Consider the following 21889-nt stretch of genomic DNA (forward strand, 5'->3'; position numbering starts at 1 on the left):
GGAACAACCAGTAGGCCAGTAGACTAGTATGGCTAGAATACAGAACATATGAAGAAATACAGAATGACTAAGTAGTGCTTTAAATGGTAGGCTGAAGAGTTTGTATTTTATCTTAGAAGCAAAAGAGAGCCTCTGATGATTTTTGAGCTGGAGAGTAGTATGAGCAGGATTATTTTGGTAGGGATATGGTAAATAGATGGGAAAGAGGAGAAGCCAGAAAAAAGACAATCCAGCATGACAGAGATGATGGCCCTAAACTAGGATTAAAGTCATATGAAGGCTAAATAAGTGGATGGATTTGAGAGATGGATTGGCTGATCAACAAGACTTAATATCTGATTAGATATGTGGCCTGAAAAAGAGAGAAAAATCATGAATAATGATATTCTGAAGGTGGGTGCCTAGTAAAACAGAAGAACACTCACCAGCAAAAAATAAGGAAATTTAAAATCGGGCTAAGTTTGAAGATGAACATGATGACTTCTGTTCTGGGCACTTTGAATCACTATGGATGAATTTTTTTTAGAACAATAACTTAAAACAGTGATGAGAAAACTATGGCCCACGGGCCAGATGTGGCCCCCTGAAATGTTCTATCCTGCTGCAGGACATTATTTCTAATCTGACAAATACAATGAGTAGGATACAAAACAATGAAACTTCGAAAGAGTTGCCTTAGAAACAGACTGACAGATGAGCATTTCCTTTCCTTTGGCCCCCTCTTTAAAAAGTTTGCCCATCACTGGCTTAAAGCAATGGTACGGTCAAGTGAAAGTTTAAGGATAGGGAAGATAAGAACACATATCTGTAGGCAGCAGGAAAAGAGACAGAAAATAGGGAAAAAATAGAAGATGAGAGAGAAAGATGCATTTCCTAAAGAGGCAAGAAAGTCATGGTTAAGGGCATAAAAGGGTCACCCATACCTTAGAGCCCTGATGGTGAATCTATGATACATGCCACATACAGAGACGTATGGGTCCATATGCCTTGGATGAAGCATTTGCTTTAGTGTAGCGTAGACACTCTGTGCTGGAGGTCTGTAGGCCAAAACAACAGAACTCCAACACAGAGCTTCTAGTTCTGGGACTTCCAGGCCATTAAAGAACCTTTGACCTCACTTCCAGCCAACGGAGCAAGGAGTCCCGAGGGGGGATGCATCTCTGGAAGCCCTGTGATCGCCATTGCCAGCAACCACATAACCACAGCAACCATCATCTAATCTACTATTCTGAGGTGTTATGGATTTCTAATTAACCATCATTACTGAGATAAGTGAGGGGGAGGCTGGGAGAGGCTAGGGCCTGTGCTATGGGTACCATTTTCCTGCCATCAGAAATAGTGGCAGCCATCTGAATTTACATAAGGAATGCCATCTTGCAGCATAGTGCAGACTCCATTTCACCACTATTACTGTTGTGCATCCTTATTAACCCCTATTTCTACTTATTAACCCTGCCCTTTCCTAAAAGACAGTTACATGTGCCATCTTGTGGTCAATTAGGCTAGTTAACCCCTAATTGCCTGCAGGGCTAACAGACTATCTATAATTCTATCTTCTGTCACTGCCTCCCTGACGGAGAACCCAAAAAATAAAAAATCAAGGCTAAGTAAAGGAAGTGGTAGTAGCAGTGGCCAACCCTTTCAAGAGACATGGACTGAGATATATGGCATTATAGAAAAAAATGGCAGATCATTTTGCATTCTATGTACTGAAATGGTAGTAAGCAGAAAATGGAATATAGATAGACATTTTGAAACTAATCATTTCCAGCTCTTTAAAAAAAGTGAGGATGAAAGGAAGGAATACATTTCCAGGCAGCTACACCTTTATAAGAGCCAATCCAATTCCATCCTTAAATTTGTAAAAGACTACAAATTTAACATCTGCAAGTTTGGGCATTGCTCACTCCATAGCTCAGCATTGAAAAGTACTGTGAGGAAGAATTTATTAAAGAAACTCTCCTAAGATGTGCACCAGTTCTATTTCACGATATGCAGAATAAAATGCAATTATTAAGAGAATATCTGAGTCGAAATATCATAAAAATCCAAATAATGAGACTAAACATAAACGTACAACATCAATTAAAGAGAAACATAAGTAATTGTAAATATTTTTCGATCTCTCTCTTGATGAAACTACTGATGTCACATCACATGCTCAGTTGGCCATTATTGGTCGATATTCTGATGGTCTCACGATGAGAGAAGAATCAATAAAGTTAGTATTAATGCCAACAAGTACATCAGGATGTGAAATATGTACAGTTGTTATACAAACATTCTGTGACCTAAGCACTGATATCTCTAAAGTTGCATCAGTGATGACAGATGGGACACCAAACATGGTGGGGAAAAAGTCGGATTTGCCAAATTGTTTATGGAAGCTATTGGACATCCGATTGTGCTTTTTCATTATATCATCTATTAGGAGGCTTTATGTGCCAAGGAAGGATTCACCAACTTAAATGATTTAATGTCAGTTGTTACAAAAATAGTTAATTTAATAGCTGCTTGCTCCCCTTCACAAGCGAGAATTTTCTGCATTTTAACTGGAGGTTAATTCCACCTACAGTGGCCTGCTGATGTACAATAATGTAAGATGGCTGATCCGAGGCAAAGTTCTTGAGCACTTTGTGGAGTGCTTTGAAGAAATTTAGGTATTTCTTGAGGATAAGGATCTGGGAAACTTTCCTCAGCTCAATGATGATAAGGTCAACACCTTAAAGATTTTTACAAATCTTTCTATTCATATTAATAAACTGAATTTAAGGTTGCAAGGTTTTGTCAAATGTATTGTATGTTATGTTGGATACATAAAAGCTTTTGAAAGTAATCTTAAAATTTTCAAGTGAGATGTAGAAACTAAAACTTATAAGTATTTTCCTCGAGTAACAAAGTATTTAGAGAAGGCCACTGCAGTTGTACAAAATGAAATGGAATCCTTGCATATAAAGTACCAGCATGTTTTAGACCTGTTACTTGACCAGTTCATTGATAGATTTAATCAATTTAGAAGCCTAGAACAGACCATGAAAATAATTAAGTATCCTGATGTAGTAGTCTACAGTAGTTTGGAATTAAATGGTTTCCAATGGATGCGAATTGATGATTTGGAGATGCAACTTGCAGAATTTCAAGATAGCATCTGGGCTCAGGTGTTTGTCGACTTGAGGTCAAAGCTTGAGAATTTGGAAAGGTGCTGCTTGGCGAATCAAGAAGAGTGCCACTATGAACAGGAAATTTGGAGTGCCTGGAACCCATTACCAGACACTTTTAGTACCTTGAAAAATATAGCCAAGGCTTCTTTCCCCACTCTCCCCCCTCCCCCACGTACTTTTGTGAGACCTTAATAATATCAAAACCAACAAAAGAAACAGATAGACAGATGAAATTAGTAGCACTTGCTTGGGCTTTAAGTGTACAAAATACCAACCTTCAATTGAAGATTTAGTGGCTAAATGAATTTTCATTAGCCAATGAAATTCAGCAACAAAAAAGTCATTAATTTATCTTAGTTCACGGTACCCCACACAAGTTAAATAATACCAAGACCGACAAAAGAAACCAACTGACAGATGAACAAAGAAGTCACTAAGCAGGTAAATTAAATAATTAGTTTTTGGTTTATTAAATATAGTTATATATTACAATTATACATTTTTGTTATTTAAACTATAAATATCGTGAAATTATGTTGTTTTTTTCTCAAAGTGACACACCACCCAAATTATGCTAGTTTTTTTGGCGAATTTTGACACACCAAGCTCAAAAGGTTGCCCATCACTGCCTTAGAGTCAAGAAAAGAAAGAAAAAACAACGAATGATGCAGTTAGGTAGCTAAAAATCAAAAGCATAAGGAGGACCCTTTAAGTCAGCAATATAAAAAAAGATGGAAACAAAAGAATACAGTTATCCTTCCATGACCTTCATTCCTTCAGGTTCTAGATGTGCCATCAGAAAGAGGAATCAGATTCTTTGCCATCTAAGGGAGGGAGAGGGACAGAATTTGGATTTCTAAATGTCAGAAAACAATTGTTAAAAATGGTTTCTACACGTAATTGGGAATAAAAAATACAATTTAAAAAAAGAAAAAAGATGGAATCAGATGTAGATGGGGGTTGTGGGAATGTGAAATAGAGAAAGTGGAATAGCCAAATTAAAATGAATTAGTATTTATTTAACTACCTGATGAACTATATTACATTCTAGGCATATAAAGACAAAAATGAAAACCATCTCTTACTCTCAAGGAGTTTATATTGTACTAGAACTTAAAAGCAGATAGCTTCTATTTTCTTGGTCAAGAATGAAGTTAAAAGGAGGTGAGAGAGTTGAGTAAAATAAGATAAAAATGATTCTTTTGAGGGAAGAGGGGAGAGATCTATTAGAAAATGAAGGTGATGTAAAAAACAAAATTTATCAGTAAAAAAAAGCAAAAAGAACATTTTAAAAGAGAATGCCAATTAGGAAAGAATAAAAGTTTACCCTACAGCAGTGAGGGCCCAGTTAAGATTAGCTAAAACATTTTTAGTGAACTCAACTGGCACAGTTTATACCACAGTTCAAGTATGAGTAGAACAAGATATATGGTGAAGGTAACCCATGAATTCGGCATAATAGAAGTGGCAACAGAATAAGGGGCATGAGATTCATGGGTAAAAAATAGGTTTTGGTTGAATTGATCAATTATAGGATTCAAGACTGTGAAAGGAGGTGAGATTAATAATACTGGGATAAAAGAGTAGAACAAAAATTAGAGGTTATGGTGAAGGACATGCTTAAGAACAATAAAACAAAGGAAAAAATAGGAAAGGTTATGGTCTAAAAAGAGTATCCGAGTTCTAGATTATGAAGATAATATGGTAATAAGTGATAGTGAGATTGAAGGTATGGACCATAAGGTAAAGATATAGATCATTCAATTTGAGGAATTTCATGAAATGGGAGGCCAGGAAGTTTGAGGAGACATCCCGGTGTATGCTGAATGCTCAATATAAGGACAAGGGTTAGGGTCAAAAGGAAGTTTGAGAGTCAGGTACTAAACTCCTTAAGAAAGGAGAGTGATCTGGAAGCTAGTAGAAAACTGCAACAAAATATGGGAATGGAATAGAAACTTCTAGAATCCTCAGAGTAATAGTAGCAAGTGAATCTGGAAGCAGCAGTGAGAAGCAAAAAACATGCCTATCTTTTTTTTTAATTGGGAAATTTTTATTTAATTAATTAATTTAAAGTATTTTTCCATGGTTACATGATTCGTGTTCTTTCCCTCCCCTCCTCCCACCTCCCTCCCGTAACCAACGAGCAATTCCACTGGGTTTTACATGTGTTATTGATCAAGACCTATTTCCATATTATTAATATTTGCATTAGGGTGATCGCTTAAGAGTCTACATCCCCAATCATATCCCCATCAACCCATGTGATCAAGCAGTTGTTTTTCTTCTGTGTTTCTACTTCCATAGTTCTTTCTCTGGATGTGAATAGTGAATCTTTCTCATAAGTCCCTCAAAATTGTCCTGGATCATTGCATTGCTGATGGTAGAGAAGTCCATTACATTCTATTTTGCCACAGTATATCCATCTCTGTATATAAAGTTCTCCTGGTTCTGCTCCTTTCCCTCTGCATCAATTCCTAGAGGTCGTTCCAGTTCACATAGAATTCCTCCAGTTCATTATTCCTTTGAGCACAATAGTATTCCACCCCCAACAGATATCACAATTTGTTCAGCCATTCCACAATTGAAGGGCATACCCTCGTTTTCCAGTTTTGTGTCTCCACAAAGAGTGCAGCTATAAATATTTTTGTACAAGTCTTTTTCCTTATTATCTCTTTGAGGTATAAACCCAGCAGTGGTATATGCCTATCTTGTCAGGAGTATGAGAGAAGAACCCCAGCACTGGGGACAGTGGCACTGTCTTTAAAACAGCCAAGTTTCCCTGAATGCCAAGAACATTGTAGCATGGGACCCAGGGTTTCCTCTGGACACCCCAAACTCCAGAAATGTTCCAGGTCAAAAGGGATACAGGAAATTCCTTTCCTTCCTTGAATTCTTGCAGTGCTAAGGAAAAGGTGACTCTGAGCATCAGAAACTCATGATAAGAAAGACCCCTGAGAAAAACATTCCCCTTGGATTCTCCCCTAGATTTTGTGATGAACACAGATATACACCTCCCACTTCCACTCTGATAAATACCGGGTTTTATCTAAGACATCTAATTGTTCCCTGAACTATTCCAATCACCCCCTTATGTCTTCAATACACAAAACATCACTCCATCCCTGGTCAGGTGGCAAACACCATCCCACTTCTGCTTATGTAGTAACATCATCCTATACCCTCATCTCTGGTCATGTCACCCCTGTTGTCTAAAGGGCAAGAGAACCCCAGAACCCATCTCATTTGGAAGGCAGTCTCTATTCATGCACTCATCTCCTGGCTGTTCAACTTACATTCTATTTAATAAATCTCTTTTATTTTTAAGCTAATTATTAAAAGTCTGTCATTCCTGACAAAGGTACCTCTCCCAACCCAGGGTTTTACTTCCAAGCTCTCCCACATCATTTGAAAGAATAAAAGAGGAAAAAGTCTAGTTTGGAGGAAAGATGCTAGCAATAGACCAGAAGTTCCAGGAGGCACAATGGAAAGGAAGGGCATAGGAAAGTAGGGTTGATAGCAGGACAAGGAGGTTCTCATCTCAGTAGACAGAGTCTGAATCATTAAGACTAATGATAAGAAAGCAAGGGTTATAAGCCATGGGATATGGGAAGTAACAATTCAATAAGCATTTATTAAGTAGCTATGTGTAGCTAATGTTCTTAACCAAGAAAAATTATTCAGGCCCTGAATTCAATGAGCTAATATTGTAATGATCCTTTCCAGGGTCGCCTACCACTTAATATCAGCTGTTTCATCCCCTCCTTTCCTCTTGGCAGCTACACACTATTTTGTGAAACCCCAGAAAGGCCACACACAGAGGAAGGCTGAATGATGAACATAGTTCCAACCTGTTAGACCTTCTCCTACCCCATGGTTTCTGAACTCCCAGCTATTAAACTTCGAGCCCTTTGTCCTCCACTAACCACTCCCTTATTCTCCTTCCATAGAATTGTGAGAATTTATTTTTCATATACTGTATTAAATCTTATATCAGGGCCCTGGAGTAGAAAGATCCCAATTCCTGTATATTAGAGAAAATTACTTTGTATTCCAGTGTATGGGATCTGGGTCAGAGGTTCCATCCAGTTTATAGCTTTTTACATTTTCTTAGTCCTTAGAAACTCCAAAGAATTTTTTTTCTTTTTAAGAGAATTTGGTTAATAAATGAAGGGACAAGAATTCTTTTCTTGTGCAAATGTTCCCAGCGGAAGAGGGCTAGATAGCTTGATGGACTACCTCTTAATTAACCATTCACTAATTAGAGATGTTTTAGGATGTTCAAGAAAGGGGCTAAACAAATAAGCTCCAAAAATTCTATTTATTAAGCTGCCTTATCAGAATTTGGGGTTTGGGGTCATTTGAGAAGGCCATAGACCTGTATATGTCACTTTATTGGTTATGATGCTGGCCTAACCAATAAATGGATATATTCAATAAACTTGATATTTCTTACCCGAAATCAGTCTCTTGAGATAATTTTAATCATAATAGAACTCAATCTTTCCCTCCAATCTCACTCTTGATCTACCAGCTGTGATCTCTGAAATGATTGCTCCAAAGGAAATCAACTTTCCTTTTAAATCTCTTTCTTTCTCACATCTTCCATCTTCTTTCAGTGACCGAGACCTGGCCCCTTCCTGATGACAGTTTCACCAGTTACCTTTTCCAGCATCAGTTACATTTTCACTCATACCTGTCATTCACTGGTCAGGGTAGAGAAGTTTAAATACTTATTTTTCCCCACTATCAGAGTACTTCCAGGCTCTTCTTCCACCACCATTTCCTAGTAATCTCTCTTTCTTTGAGGCTCACTCAATCCATACCTAATCATCAAAACAAGATTCTGTGTTATCTATCAACATGCAGGGCATTCTCTCTCCTTCTTCAATGAGTACTGTGCTTAGTTGACAGTCTTTTTGTCTTCTCCCCAACTCTAGCCCTCACATTAGTGCCTTCAAAATACTGATACTCCACCCTAGCTAATACCCTGACCAACCAATTCCTCAGTTTACTTATTTCCTGTGACCCTCTCCTCCATCCCACTTCAACCATGTTCACGAATTCTGAAATTCCCTTAAAACAAACTGTTGGCATTCCACCTCTCTCCCTTAACTTTGCAATCTCTGCCCTTGTCCGGACCTCTAACCCTCCAGTCATATAGCTCTTTTGCAGGCCATGCCCCTATGCTGACTATTCTCTCCTCCCTTCCTCATTTTGATGCCTAGAGGTCCAATTCACCTCCACAATGTCCAGTTCTCTTAAATTCCTTGCCCCTTCATCCTATTGTCCATCATGCCTGGCCAGGCTTCAATCTTGGATTACTCCCCTCCAACCATCAATGGCTTTTGTTTCTATTCACATGCTGCTGAAAGAAGGTGGAGAAAAATTTTTTAAATCATGCTGATGAAAGACAGTTAGGTAGCACAGAGGAGCACTAGGCCTGGAGACAGGTCTTGGGTTCAAATATGGCCTTAGACACTTGATAGCTCTGTGTCCCTGGGCAAGTCACTTAACGTCAATTGCCTAGCTCTTATTGCCATTCTGCCTCATCAATTCTAGGGCAGAAGGCAAGATTTAAAAAAAAAAAAACATGCTGATGGGGTCTAACTACAAATTTATATTTCATAATCTCACAAGAACCCTCACTGTGGCAAGGAAATCTTTTCACACTTCCATAGTCAATTCATTATACCACTCACCACAGCAGCTTTTCCAAACTTTTTCATACCTCCTCAAACTTCTCATGGTGTCCTCTTTTACTACCCTCTCAGCTGAGAACCTGCTCTCCTATTTAATTGAACAAATTAAAGTCACTCTCTCAGAACTCCCTCTTCTATCCTTTCCTCATGTCACATCACTCAGATATTTTCCCCCAGTATCTCTTCCTTATCTCACACAAAGAAGCAAACCTTCTTGCCCAAGCAAACCTCTCTTTACCTGTATAAATGACCCCATTCCATCTTCTCCAGCTAACAGTCCCCTTTATATATCTATTCTCTCACTAATCTACGTCTTGCTACTTACTGGCTTCTTCCTTATAGCCTAAAAACACATTTTAAGACGGTGATGGCAAGCCTATGACATGTGCATGTGTAGCCATTTTTGATGACAGGAGGCTGCATACAGAGAAGTATGGGGCCACATGCCAAGGATGAAACATTTGCTGTACTGTAGTGTAAACACTCTGTGCACTATAGATGACAATTCTACCTATATTAATTTACCTATTTTGGTTTATTAAATAGTTATATATTACAATTATACATTTTTGTTATTTAAACTATAAATATTATGAAATTATTTTTTTTCCTCAAAGTGACATACCACCAAAGTTATGCTTGATTTTTGACAAACTTTGATATACCAAGCTCAAAAGGTTGTCCATCACTGTTTTAAGATCTCTATCCTCAAAAAATCTGCACTCAATCTATCCATCCCCCATTAGCTACATCTCTACATCATTCTACATCTCTTCTAGAAAACTTGAGATGGCTACCTAGAATCTGTGCTTCTACTTCTTTTCTTCTCAGCCTCTCTAAACTCCCTAAAATCTGGCTCTGACTTCATTATGTGATAATGATTTTACAGTAATATAAGTTTAATATAAATATATATTTGTTCTAATATTAATTCTAATATTATTAAGCCAAAAGCTTTAGACTATGGAAACTTCCCATTTATTGATAAACATTATGGGACTGTGATTAATGTTTGTGTCTGATTCTAGGAAATGGGATCAAAAAAGGAGCACAGACTTCACCTACACAGTACCATAGAAGCACAGACTTAACCTGAATAGTGCCAAAAAATAAAAAATAAAAAAAAGAAACCAATACAGGTAGGATTGTTGAACTTCTATACCAATATGAAAAGACTTGAACCTAGTGTGAGAATCAAGGCTGTGGCACTTCACATATGTTAAGACACAGGACTCCTTGAACCACTACTCTTTGTAAAATACTTTCTATCAAGTACCTAAAAATTGGCTGTTCTGGCTCCCCAATCTCTGAGAATGAAGGTAAATCAGTCCAGGGAATGACGCTTCCCTTTTACACAAAAATCTAGTCCATGCAATATTACTGTATTTTGTACAGGTTTTTGGGCCAGAAATTACTTAAATTGGACCATAATACAAGGGCCTATTTTGAATTCACTCAGAAATTTCTATATACATAGGTTTGTGATATTTTGATCCTGATTTTGAATTTTCATTTCTCCCAAAGTTTAATTTTTCTTTTATTTGTTTTTCTTCTTATGTTTTGGTTTTTCTTTTGATAAATGACTCAAACACCCCATAACTCAATGATGTATTCTGAACTGATCTGGGTGTTGGTCAATACCCTCTTCAAGGGGGATTGTATTTTCATAAAAATCCAAGATTTAAAATTTTTGTTCAAGAAAATTTTCAGGAAAAGAAGCCTGCTAACTCCTTGGATCCAGAAAATGAACTATTTTGAGAAAGATGCCTGCAGAAACCTACACTGAATCAAGACGATCCAGAATGAACTTTGGGGTGCAACTGATTGAAATTATTGGGGGATTGAAATTATCCTGAATGTAAACTTTTATGCCAAAGGGGACTGCTTCCTAATTGGCTTTTTGTCAATGTACCTAGCAAAACATTGGTTTTGCACTCTCTCTCTCTCTCTCTCTCTCTCTCTCTCTCTCTCTCTCTCTCTCCTATTTCCCTCTTATCTCTAATTATTGTAGTTAGAAGATTTTTAGGGGTACAAGATGATAATACATCAAATGATCAATTGAGGAGAAGAGTCTCCCAAATGATCATATGGGGGGAATGTGAAAATGAGATTAAACCTACCCTGCCCATTTTTTAGATCTAATCACCAAAAGTGTAAACAAGCTCACTTAATTCTCAAGTGGGGAGGTCTGTAACCCATGTGTGCAAGAGTGGGTGATGAATCGGAACTAACTGCCCTGTGGGCAGTCCTAAGCAAAGTGTTTGTTGTAGTTGGACATGTAAACTAAGAGGAAAGCACAGGAAGTGACACAAAATAAGCGCCTTTAAAAGGGAATGACAACTTCCTGTAAGTCTCTTCTTATTTGTTTTTTGGACCTGGAGGAGCTCTGGATGGGACCTGGTGAGACTGTTTTAAATCTCTCCCTTAGAACTACACATGGTGAGTATAAAGACTGGGCCTTACTGGATTTCTCTGAAGGAACTCTCCTTTCAAGAGAGGCTTCATGACTGAAGCTTTTGCTTCATTCATCCCCAGCCCTTGGCCCTCAGCCCAAGGCTGAGCCTTCTCTGGCTGAGGACTAATTAGCCCTGCCTGGGTTGAGCCAGGGACCAGAGCAAATTATTTAGTGTTAGGTTAATTATTTTACCTTATTCTCTCTCTGATTTTCTTACTTTCACTCTCTCTTCTCATTTGTAAATAAACTACTATAAGTCATTTTGACTTGAGGTTTTTTCATTAGGCATTGATATTTATTCAATTCCTTGGCAATCATCCCTTTTTAATATTTAGCCAAGCCAACAAAAACCCCTTTTCCCCCTTTACATTATTCCACTGAAAGTGCTTTCTCCAAAGTTACCAAAGGTTTCTTCTTCATTGCCAAATTCCACAGCCCTTTATCAGTCTTCATCCTTCTTGTCCCTTCTGCAGCCTTCACCACTTCTGTATATCCTCTTTCTCTGTTTCTGTGACCCTGCTCTCTCCTGGTTCTTCTACCTATCTGACTGCTCCCTTTCAGAATCCTTTCCTGGATCTTCATCCAGTCTGCTAAAAGGTGCACCCTCAAGTTTCTATACTGGGCTCTTTTCTCTTCTTCCTCCTCATTATTTTGCTTGGTGATGTCATCAGCTTCCATGGATTCAACTATCATCTCTGCTAATGATTCTCAAATCTATTTGTCCAGTCATAAACTTCCTCCCTGACTTCTGGTCTTGCATCTCCAACTGTCTTAGATATTTTCTATAGGCACCTTAAATTCAACATATCCAAAGCTGAACTCATTATACTTCCCCTAACCCTTCCCTCTTTCCTAACTCCCTCCCAGTCACCTTGGCTCACAGCCTAAGTGTCACTCTGAACTATTCAGTTTCTCTTGCTCCCCCATATGTAATCAGCTGCCGAATCCCATAGCTTTTACCTTCATAACATCTCTTGAATATGCTTCCTTCTCTCCTCCTCTGGCTTTACCACCACTCTGGTGCAAGAACTTATCACCTCATGCCTCGATTATTGTAAAAGTCTTTTGATTGGTCTTCCTCATTCTAGTTTCTCCCCACTCCTGTCTATCCTGCACTCAGTTGTCAAAGTGATCCTCCAAACAAGTCAGTTCATGTCATACCCCCTATTCAATCAAGTCATTGGAATCCTATTATCTCTAGGATTAAACCTAAAATATTCTATTTGATTTTTAAAGTTCTTCCTAACTTGGCCCCTTTCCTACTTTGCCTGTCTTCTGGAATTCTCTCCACTAACTCTTCAATCTAGCAATGCTGGCTTCTTTGTTGTTCCTTGAATATAACAATCCATCTTCTGACTCTTGAGTTTTTTCCCTGACTGTCCCTTATACCTAGAATTCTCTTCTTCCTCACCTACATCTTCCTGGTTTCTTTCATATCCCAGCTAAAATGCCATCTTGCACAAGAAACCATTTCCAAACCCCCTTAATTCTACTGTCTTTGCTTTTGAAATTATCTCTAATTTATCCTGTCTAAATTGTATGTACATAGTTGTTTGCACATTATCTCCAACATTAGACATAAGATTCTTGAAGGCAGAACTATCTTTTACCTTTCTTTTTATCTCCAACACTTTTAGCCAGTGCCTGGTACATGCTAGGTGCTTAGTAATTGCAGTGTAAGGTGAGAAGTGTTTGGGTGAAGATCTAAGGTTGAGAAAGAGGTAATTTTGTCTTTCAAGTATACTATAGACCAGTGATGGTGAATCTTTTAGAGATGGCATGCTGGGTCCTGCCCCCACCCCACCCCCATATTAAGTGCTGTGTCACCACACACTCCCCCCCCCCCCACCAGACCACATGTCATGCCCTTTACCCCAGACAGGAGGGAAGAAACACTCCCATTGTACTGCAGAGCAGAGGGACAGGTGAAGAAAGGAACATCCTCAGCAAGTATAAAGAGGGGGAAGGGAGTGGCCCAAGCACTCAGTTCCCCTCTAGCTCTGCCACCTATGAGTCAACCACTTTACCCCCTGTGCACTCCCATTGGGCTGCTAGGGAGAAGTGATGTGAAAAAAATGCTGTCAGGCACAATGGAGAAGGGGAGAGGAGCAGCTCTGCCCAAGTCTCTCTGCCTTTCTAGTAACAAACTGGGTGGAGGGAGGGAGCCCACAGAAAGTACTCTGCATGCCATCTTTGGCACCCATGCGATAGGTTTGCCACCACTGCTATAGATTACCTAGGCCAACGTTAGCAAACCTTTTCAAGCTCGCATACCCAAACTGCAACTTCGAGTTGCCTGTGAGCACCCTGCATTACCCCAGACAGCAGAAGGAAGAAGTGCTTGCACTGGGTGGCCAGATAGTGGGGCAGAGCATGCAAAAAATGTCCTTGTGCACGGTGGAGAGGGGGATGTGTGTCCCCAGGGCATGTGTGCCACACCTTTGCCAACACAAACCTATGCAGAAACAGTCAATAGAAATAGAATTTGGGAAACAGAACACAAGGAAATGGGGTCACATGTCAAAGGATCATATAGTACGAGCTTAAAGGGGCTTCAGAAGCCACTGAGTCAACCCCCTCATTTTACTTATGAGGAAACTAAGACCCAGAGAAATTCCCGGGGTCATATACCTAGTAAGTATCAAAGATAAGATCTGAACAAAGGTTCTTCTAACTCTAATACTTCTTTCTCCTAGCTATCTTTTGAAGGAAAAGTATTCAGAAAAGAAAAACTAATTTGGGAAGTAACCAACAAAATAGGAAAAACAGTGTCTAAAAAATTGTGAGTGGATTTCTAGATCACAGCTTAAAATACAGAAATAATGGACTCTTGGTCAAAAAGGCCAAGAGTGTATTGACTTCAGAAATCAGATAAAAAAGTATGTGTCCCCAGCACCTGACAGAGAGTTGATGGATTAATGTATAGAACGAGACATACATTTTTTTAGTCATGATCAATGTGTTGATTTATTTCACTTGACTATACTTATGTTTCAGGTGAGGGGCTTTAGGGGATTGTGGAGGGAGTTGTGGATAATAGAAGAAAAGGGGAGGGAGCAAATAAAAAAATGTAAATTTACATAAGACAACAGAAGAACTTTGAGAGGGTGACAGATGAACAATTGTGTCACTACCTTGTCAAAATTTACTATACACTTAAAAACCTGTATGTAACAGAAATTCCACTTCATATATAAATCTACCTTTTCATTCTTTATATGCTCTCATTTGCTTTTAATGTATTTGAATGGTATCTTACAATTTTAATGAAAAAAAAGATTTTAAATAAAGGTTAAAAGAGGGAGAAAACTTCCTAACTTTTTTTTTTTTTGTTTAAACCCTTACCTTCTGTCTACATATAAATTCTAAAACAGAAGAGTGGCAAAGGCTAGACAATTGGGGTCAAATTACTTGTCCAGGGTCACACAGTTAGGAAGTGCCTTTGGGTACAGTTGAACCCAGACTTCAGGCTGGTGCTCTATCCACTGTGCTTCCTAGCTACCCTGGCTTCCTAAGTTTTATACAACAAGCTATATACCATAGAGGGGATTCCAGCAAAGAATAACAGTTGATATACATAGGAATTTATAGGAAATATAAATCCAGTCACTTCCAGCTGTGTGACCTTGGGCAAGTCACTTGACCCCTACTGCCCACCCTTACCACTCCTGGGCCAAGGACGGTCCCTGAAAAAAGGAGGAGGGTTGGGAGTGGGGCTAGCAACCCCACCCTGTAAAAACTACATCTGCTAAAGAAACTGCAACCTAAAGTAGGGGCAGCTGGGCTAGCTCAGTGGATTGAGAGCCAGGCCTAGAGACGAAAGGTCCTAGGTTCAAGTCCGGGCTCAGACACTTCCCAGCTGGGTGACCCTGAGCAACTGTGTGTCCCATTGCCTACTGGTTGTGGCCCTATGCTCCTAGAATGGAGTCCCAGGATAAAATAAAATAATAAATAAATTCAAGAAAGTAAGGAATAAAACTCATGACCTCAAATGCCTACTAATAGATATCCAAAGCTTAGTTTAATAAGCCAGAGAAACTAAAAGTCGTAATGCAAAGACATAAATCTGATCTATAGTTATCAATGAGATTTATTTGGAGGTAAGAAACTCAGGAAAGGAATATGCTTCTGAATAGGTATATCTCATTTAAAAGAAATAGAACAGCTTAAAAAAAACAGGGAGCGACAGTAGAATTTATTGTCAGCTCTGGGAGGAGGGAGGGAAGAGGAGAGGGAAAGAAAATGAATCATGGAAACATGGAAAAATGCTTAAAATAAATAGTTTAAGATTTAAAATTTTAAAAAATCAGGGAGTGAGTGGAGGAAGTACCATATATTAAGAATTTATGCTAATGTAAGAAAATTCAGGAGTGAAATGGGAGATGACAGAATGGAAAGCACTTTGCCAAAGATCAAAGGAGATAGAAAAAAATTTTGCTGATAGATCATATATATATATGAAATAGATGAGGAATTTGAGATCACAAGCCTGGCACCGAAAAATATTATGACAGTGGAAGAGATTTCAATTATCTAGACAATTGTTGGAACTCTTCTCTCTCAAAAAAATTAGTTCTTTTTGTGGTGGAAGAATTAGAAATCAAAGGGATGCTCAATTAACTGGAAAATGGCTGAACAAGTTGTAATATGATTGTGATGAACTATTATTATTCTATAAGAAATAACAAGCAGGATGCTTTCAGAAAAACCTGGGAAGTCTTATATGAACTGATGCAAAGTAGGCAGAATCAGGATAATATTATATACAGTATAGCATACAGTAAGGATAATAACTGTGAAGGACTTGGCAACTCTGATCAAGACAATGATTCAAGATAATTCCAAAGGACTCATGAGGATAAATACTAAATAAAATCTACCTACAGAGAGAGAATTAAGGAATTCTGAGTACAGATTGAAATATATATTTTTTACTTTATTTTTCTTGTCTCTGTGTGTTTTCTCTTTAATATGGAAATGTTTTGCATAACTTCACATGTATAATGATATCATATTGCTTGCCTTCTCAGTGGAGAAGAGGAGAGAAAGAGAATCCGGAACCCAATTCAAAAAATGAATGCTAAAAAAAAAACTGTAGGTGTAATTGGGAAATAGTTAATGAAATAGACACACACAAATACCTTTTAATACTCAATAACAGTTCCAAGGCAGAAAACATTTTTTTAAAGTAAAGCATTTAGTAATTTCTTGAATTATCTTAATGAAAATTCATCCTTAAAAAGGGAGAGGAATTCTCTAGGGGAAATCCTATTCTGGATCTAATTTTCACTAACAGGAAGGAACTGGTTGCTAGGTTGGAAATTATGGGAAATGACCATTTCCTTCTAGAGTTTATGACAGAAAAGAGGAAAGCTAGGCATAGTCTGGTTTGCTCCCTAGATTTTGGGGAAAGCAGATTTCTTGGGGTACAAAGGAAGGATAGGATCTCAGGACTAAAATTCTATAAAGGAAATCAGCCCAGAAGGGATAGGAAGCTCTCAAGAATGAAATTCTAAAAACCCCAGGGGAAATTATTCTGAAGGAGAAAAATGGGATTTCTCTAAAGAGATTGATGTGGATGCACCAATAATACAATAAGATTCAAAAAGCATTACCTTATATTTCAAAGAGATGAAAACAAAAAAAGGTAAAAAGAGAACAAAAGTAAGAGCATGATACTTTAAACAGTTCCTGGAATTCTAAGGCTCCGAATAAGCTGAATAAAGCTAAGAACAGGAAGAAATTTTTCCATAGCTATTAGATTAGATAAAAAGGTAAATACAGAGAAAAACTAGGGTTGCTGTGTGGCATAGATATGACAAAAATAAGTAATCCTAAAAGGAGGGTAAAGCTCCTCACTTATTTTGTTTTTCTTTCCTCTGCTGAGAATGGCCTAGACATATTACAAGAAATTATCAAGGAAAATTGCCCTGATATCATAGAATCAGAAGGAAAAATAGAAAATGAAAGAATCTACCAATCACTTCCTGAAAGAGATCCCAAAACGAAAACTTCCAAGAATATTATACCCAAATATCAGAGTTCCCAGGTCAAACAGAAAAATATATCAAAGCAGTCAGAAAGAAACAATTCAAATATCATGGAGCCAAAGTCAGAATCACACAAGATTTGGCAGCTTCCATGTTAAAGAACCAGAAGACTTGGAATGATATTCTGGAAGGCAAAAGAACTAAGATTACCACCATAAATAACCTACCCAGCAAAACTGAGTGTAATCCTTAAGGGGGGGTAAAAATGGATATTTAATGCAATAGAAGACATTCAAGCATTCCTGATGAAAAGGCCAGAGTTGAATAGAAAAGATGACATTCAAATAGAAGACTCAAAAGAAGTATAAAAACTAAACATGAAGGAGTAATCATAAGGAACACAATAAAGTTAAACTGTTTACATTCCTATATGAGAAGAAAATAAATGTTACTCAAAAGAACTTTGTCATTATTAGGGTAATTAAAAGGTGTTTACATAGACAGAGGGCATGAGTATGAGACAATATGCTGGAATGATCTCCAAAATAAATGTAGGGGTAAAGAGGAAGGATTGGGGGGGGTAGGGGGGAGAGTAGGATGGAGGAAATTTTCTCATGTAAAAGAGGCAATTGAGGAAGAGCTTTTACAATGGAGAGGGAAATGGGGGAGTAGGGGTGGCTGGCAATGATTGAACTTTACTTTCATCAGAATTGATTCAAAGAGAGAAGAACATACACTCTCAACTATGTACAGAAATTTAATTTGCCCAATAGGGAATATGCGAAGGGGATAAAAGGGGGGTGGGGGAAGTTGATGACAAAGGGGAAGGCAGATTAAGGGGGAGTAAAAAAGGGGGAGGGAGAAAAGAAACAGAAGGAAATGGGATAGAGGGAAAATACATAGTAATCTTAACTATAAATATGAATGACTCGGATGAGCTTATCACCTATAAAACAGAAACAGATAGCAGAATCAATTAGAAACCAGAATCCAATAATATGATGTTTATAAAAGACACACTTGAAACAAAAAGATATACACAGAATTAAAATAAAGGACTGGAGCAGAATCTAATATGTTTTACTAAACTTAAAAAAAAAAAAAGCAGAGGTAGCAATCATGATCTCAGACAAAGAAAAAACAAAAATTTATGTATTTTTAAAAAGAGACAATCAGGAAACTACATTATGCTAAAAAGGTCTCCCTGATAAAAGTGTTATTTCTCAAATAAGTAATTCACATAGAACTGAGTCAAATTTATAAAAATAAGAGCCATTTCCCAACTGATAAATGGTTAAAGGATAAAAACAGGAAGTTTCAGAAGAAGAAAGCAAAGCTATCTACAGTGACATAAAAAGTGCTCTAAATCACTATTGATTAGAAAAAAGAAAATTAAAATAATTCAAAGGCACCATCCGATACCTCTCAGAAATGACAAATGCTAGAGGGGTTGAGGGAAATTAGGTATACTAATGAACTGGTCCAACAAATTGTTCTGAAAAACAATTTGTAACTAGGTCCAAAGCACTGTAAAATCGTATATGCCAATTGATACAGTAATAACATTATTAGGCCAATATCCCAAAGAGAGAAAAGAAAAAAGAAAAGGGCTTATACATACAAAAATATGTTTATCATCTCTTTTTATGGTGGTAAAGAATTGGAAATCAAGGGAATGCTCATCAATTGGGAAATGGAGGAACATGTTATCATATATTTTTCATTCCTCACTCTCTCTCACCTAGGAGAGTGCTGGTAATGTTTAAGAAACAGCTCCGGCTTTTAAATTTTAACCTGACTTATTAACATTTACTCTTTCTTAAGCCTCAACAATCAACAAAATAATAAATCAAGCTTTGATTTGTACTGTTTGTTGATAATGATATATAAATGCTCACATTGAAAACTTAACAATCCAAACATGGCTGCAGCTGGCTCCAGCATACTCTTGCCTTCACCCCTCCCCAAATGCACATCCAATCAATTTCCAAATGTTGTCAGTTCTACCTCTGTATCTCTCAACTGTCTCTTTCTGTCACTGGTACCAACCCAATTCAGAAACATCATCACCTGTTATCCAGTCTCTTATAATAGGCTCTTAACTGGTCTTCATGACTCAACTCTCTTCCCTTTCCATTCTCTATACCTTATAGGTGTCAAATTGATTTTCCTTTAGTCCAAGTTTGACCAAATCACTCCCTGTTCACAGGATGATGACAATGATGGAACATAATAGCTAGCGTTTAGGTAAGCACTTTTAAGTTTTGTAAAGTACTTTTCATATGTTTTCTGAATTGATTCTCACAATAAATCTATAAGGAATATATTATTATTATCCTCATTTTACAGATGAGGAAACCGAGGCTGAGAAGTTAAGTGACTTACCCAGAGTGACATAGCTAGTAAACATCTGAAAGTGGATTCAAAGTCAGGTTTTCCCAATTCCAAATCCAGCAAGATAACTTAACAAGTAACATTTATATTATGCTTAACTATGTGTCAAGCACTGTGCTAAGCACTTTACACAATTGTTAAATCTCATTGAATCCTCACAACAATCCTGGGAAGGAGGCACTATTATCATCTTTGTTTAACAGTTGAAGAAATCAAAGCAGACAGAGGTTAAGTTACTTGCCCAGAGTCATATAGCTGGAAGGCATCCGAAGTGGGATTTGAATTCATCTTCCTGATTCCAGGCTCAGCTCTCCATCCACTAGAAGCCTTTCCCAAAAATCCTGTGATTTTCTATTGCCTCTAGTATCAAATATTGTTTCATCTTTATCTTATCCTTTTAAAAATTTTTTCTATTTTTAAGTTTTAGAATGTGCATGATTATGGTACGGTAGTAGGTGTACCTAACTTATAGATTAAGTATATAAAATATTGGACTAAATGGTTGCCCAAGTTCCTTCCAACCTATATTCCATGATTCTAAATGGAGTCTTCACATTAACTATGTCTTATCTTTTTCATGTTAAGGATCCCCAGCTCCTCTGACCATTTCTTAAAACTAATGTGGTTTCAGATCCTGGCCACTTTTCTTTGTGTGTTCTCCATTGTGGCCAAATCTCTCCCTAAAATGTGGTGCCCAGAACTATCATTTCCTCTTATTCTGGATTTTAGATTACTTTTATTACAGCCTAAGTTGGGATTCACTTTTTGATACTCTTGGCTCCCTGGAGTTTTAATCAAATTGACTGATGCCAAGCCACAGTAGGGCTGAGAGCACAAAGCATGTATGCCATGAGAGAGGATACCAAAAAGCCTCAGGATATTGTTAACAGTGATGAGTCTCAAATGAGCTCAGGAATCCAACAGGATCTCTTTGGAACTAGAAAGACTAGCTTAAACTTGCCCCTTTACTGTGCTTTAAGAAGCTCTTTTTCTTCATGACCCATCTGTAATTGCACAAATGTCAACTTACCAATTCTCATTCTCCCTCCTCAACAGTCCAGACTAGATAAACAAATCTCAAAAAGGTATGGAGTGACTCTTCTCTTCTGCGGCCATCTCTGGTGGCGCTAAGGTCAAAATGAAGTTCAATCCCTTTGTGACCTCTGACCGAAGCAAGAACCGCAAGAGGCATTTCAATGCCCCTTCCCACATACGGAGGAAGATTATGTCTTCTCCTCTTTCTAAGGAGCTAAGACAGAAGTACAATGTCCGCTCCATGCCAATTCGAAAAGATGATGAAGTCCAGGTTGTTCGAGGACACTACCAAGGTCAGCAGATTGGCAAAGTGGACCAAGTTTACCGAAAGAAATATGTGATCTACATTGAGCGTGTGCAACGGGAGAAGGCTAATGGTACAACTGTCCATGTGGGCATTCACCCCAGCAAGGTGGTTATCACAAAGGCTAAAACTGGACAAAGATCGAAAAAAGATCCTTAAACGAAAAGCCAAATCTCGCCAAGTAGGAAAGGAAACAGGCAAATATAAGGAAGAAACTATTGAAAAAATGCAAGAGTAAAAATTACATAACTAATTAAATTGCTAGAATAAACAAACAAAAAAAAAAGGTATGGAGTGGAGCAGGTAGGTGGCTCAGTAGATTGAAAGCTAGACCTTGAGCCAGGAGGTACTGGGTTTGAATCTGGTTTCAGACACTTCTAAGGTCTGTGACCCTCGGCAAGTCACTTAACCCCAATTGCCTGGCCCTTACCACACTTTTGCCTTGAAACTGGTAGTTAAGTATTGATTCTAAGGCAGAGATAAGGGCTTTAAAAAAAAAAAAAAAGGCAATGGAGTAGTGCCGATTCTGGGTAAATCTGGCAAAATAAACATTAGTTTGAAACAGTAAACTCATTTCACCAAGACAATGCTGGCTACTAGTGAGGTAAAAGGAACAATAACCATGCCTGTTTCCTTAGTACAAAGCTGAACTGAATTTAAGAGAAGTTTTATGTTCTGCTTAAAATCTCTAACCAACACCTGACCACAGTTGCAAGGAGGGAGCAGGGAGACAATGTTTTTGTTTGGAATTACAATTTTGATACACATTGGAGGAGGAAGGATCAAAAGTTAAGACAAATCTGAAATCTAGTTTATTGGCATTCTCAAATCTTGAAGTGAATTATATTAAT

The 21889-nt window shown here is 37.9% G+C and overlaps 1 protein-coding gene and 1 pseudogene across 1 annotated transcript in view; one reads left to right on the forward strand and one right to left on the reverse strand.

Moving 5' to 3' along the window:
• Positions 1–21889, reverse strand: part of LOC123244152 (guanine nucleotide-binding protein subunit alpha-11) — a 95397-nt gene that overhangs the window by 20111 nt on the left and 53397 nt on the right. The gene's annotated exons all lie outside the window — the stretch shown is intronic.
• On the forward strand, positions 20816–21309 carry LOC123244158 (annotated as a pseudogene).

The sequence above is a fragment of the Gracilinanus agilis genome, chromosome 1, assembly GCF_016433145.1.
Source record: "Gracilinanus agilis isolate LMUSP501 chromosome 1, AgileGrace, whole genome shotgun sequence".
Taxonomy (NCBI): domain Eukaryota; kingdom Metazoa; phylum Chordata; class Mammalia; order Didelphimorphia; family Didelphidae; genus Gracilinanus; species Gracilinanus agilis.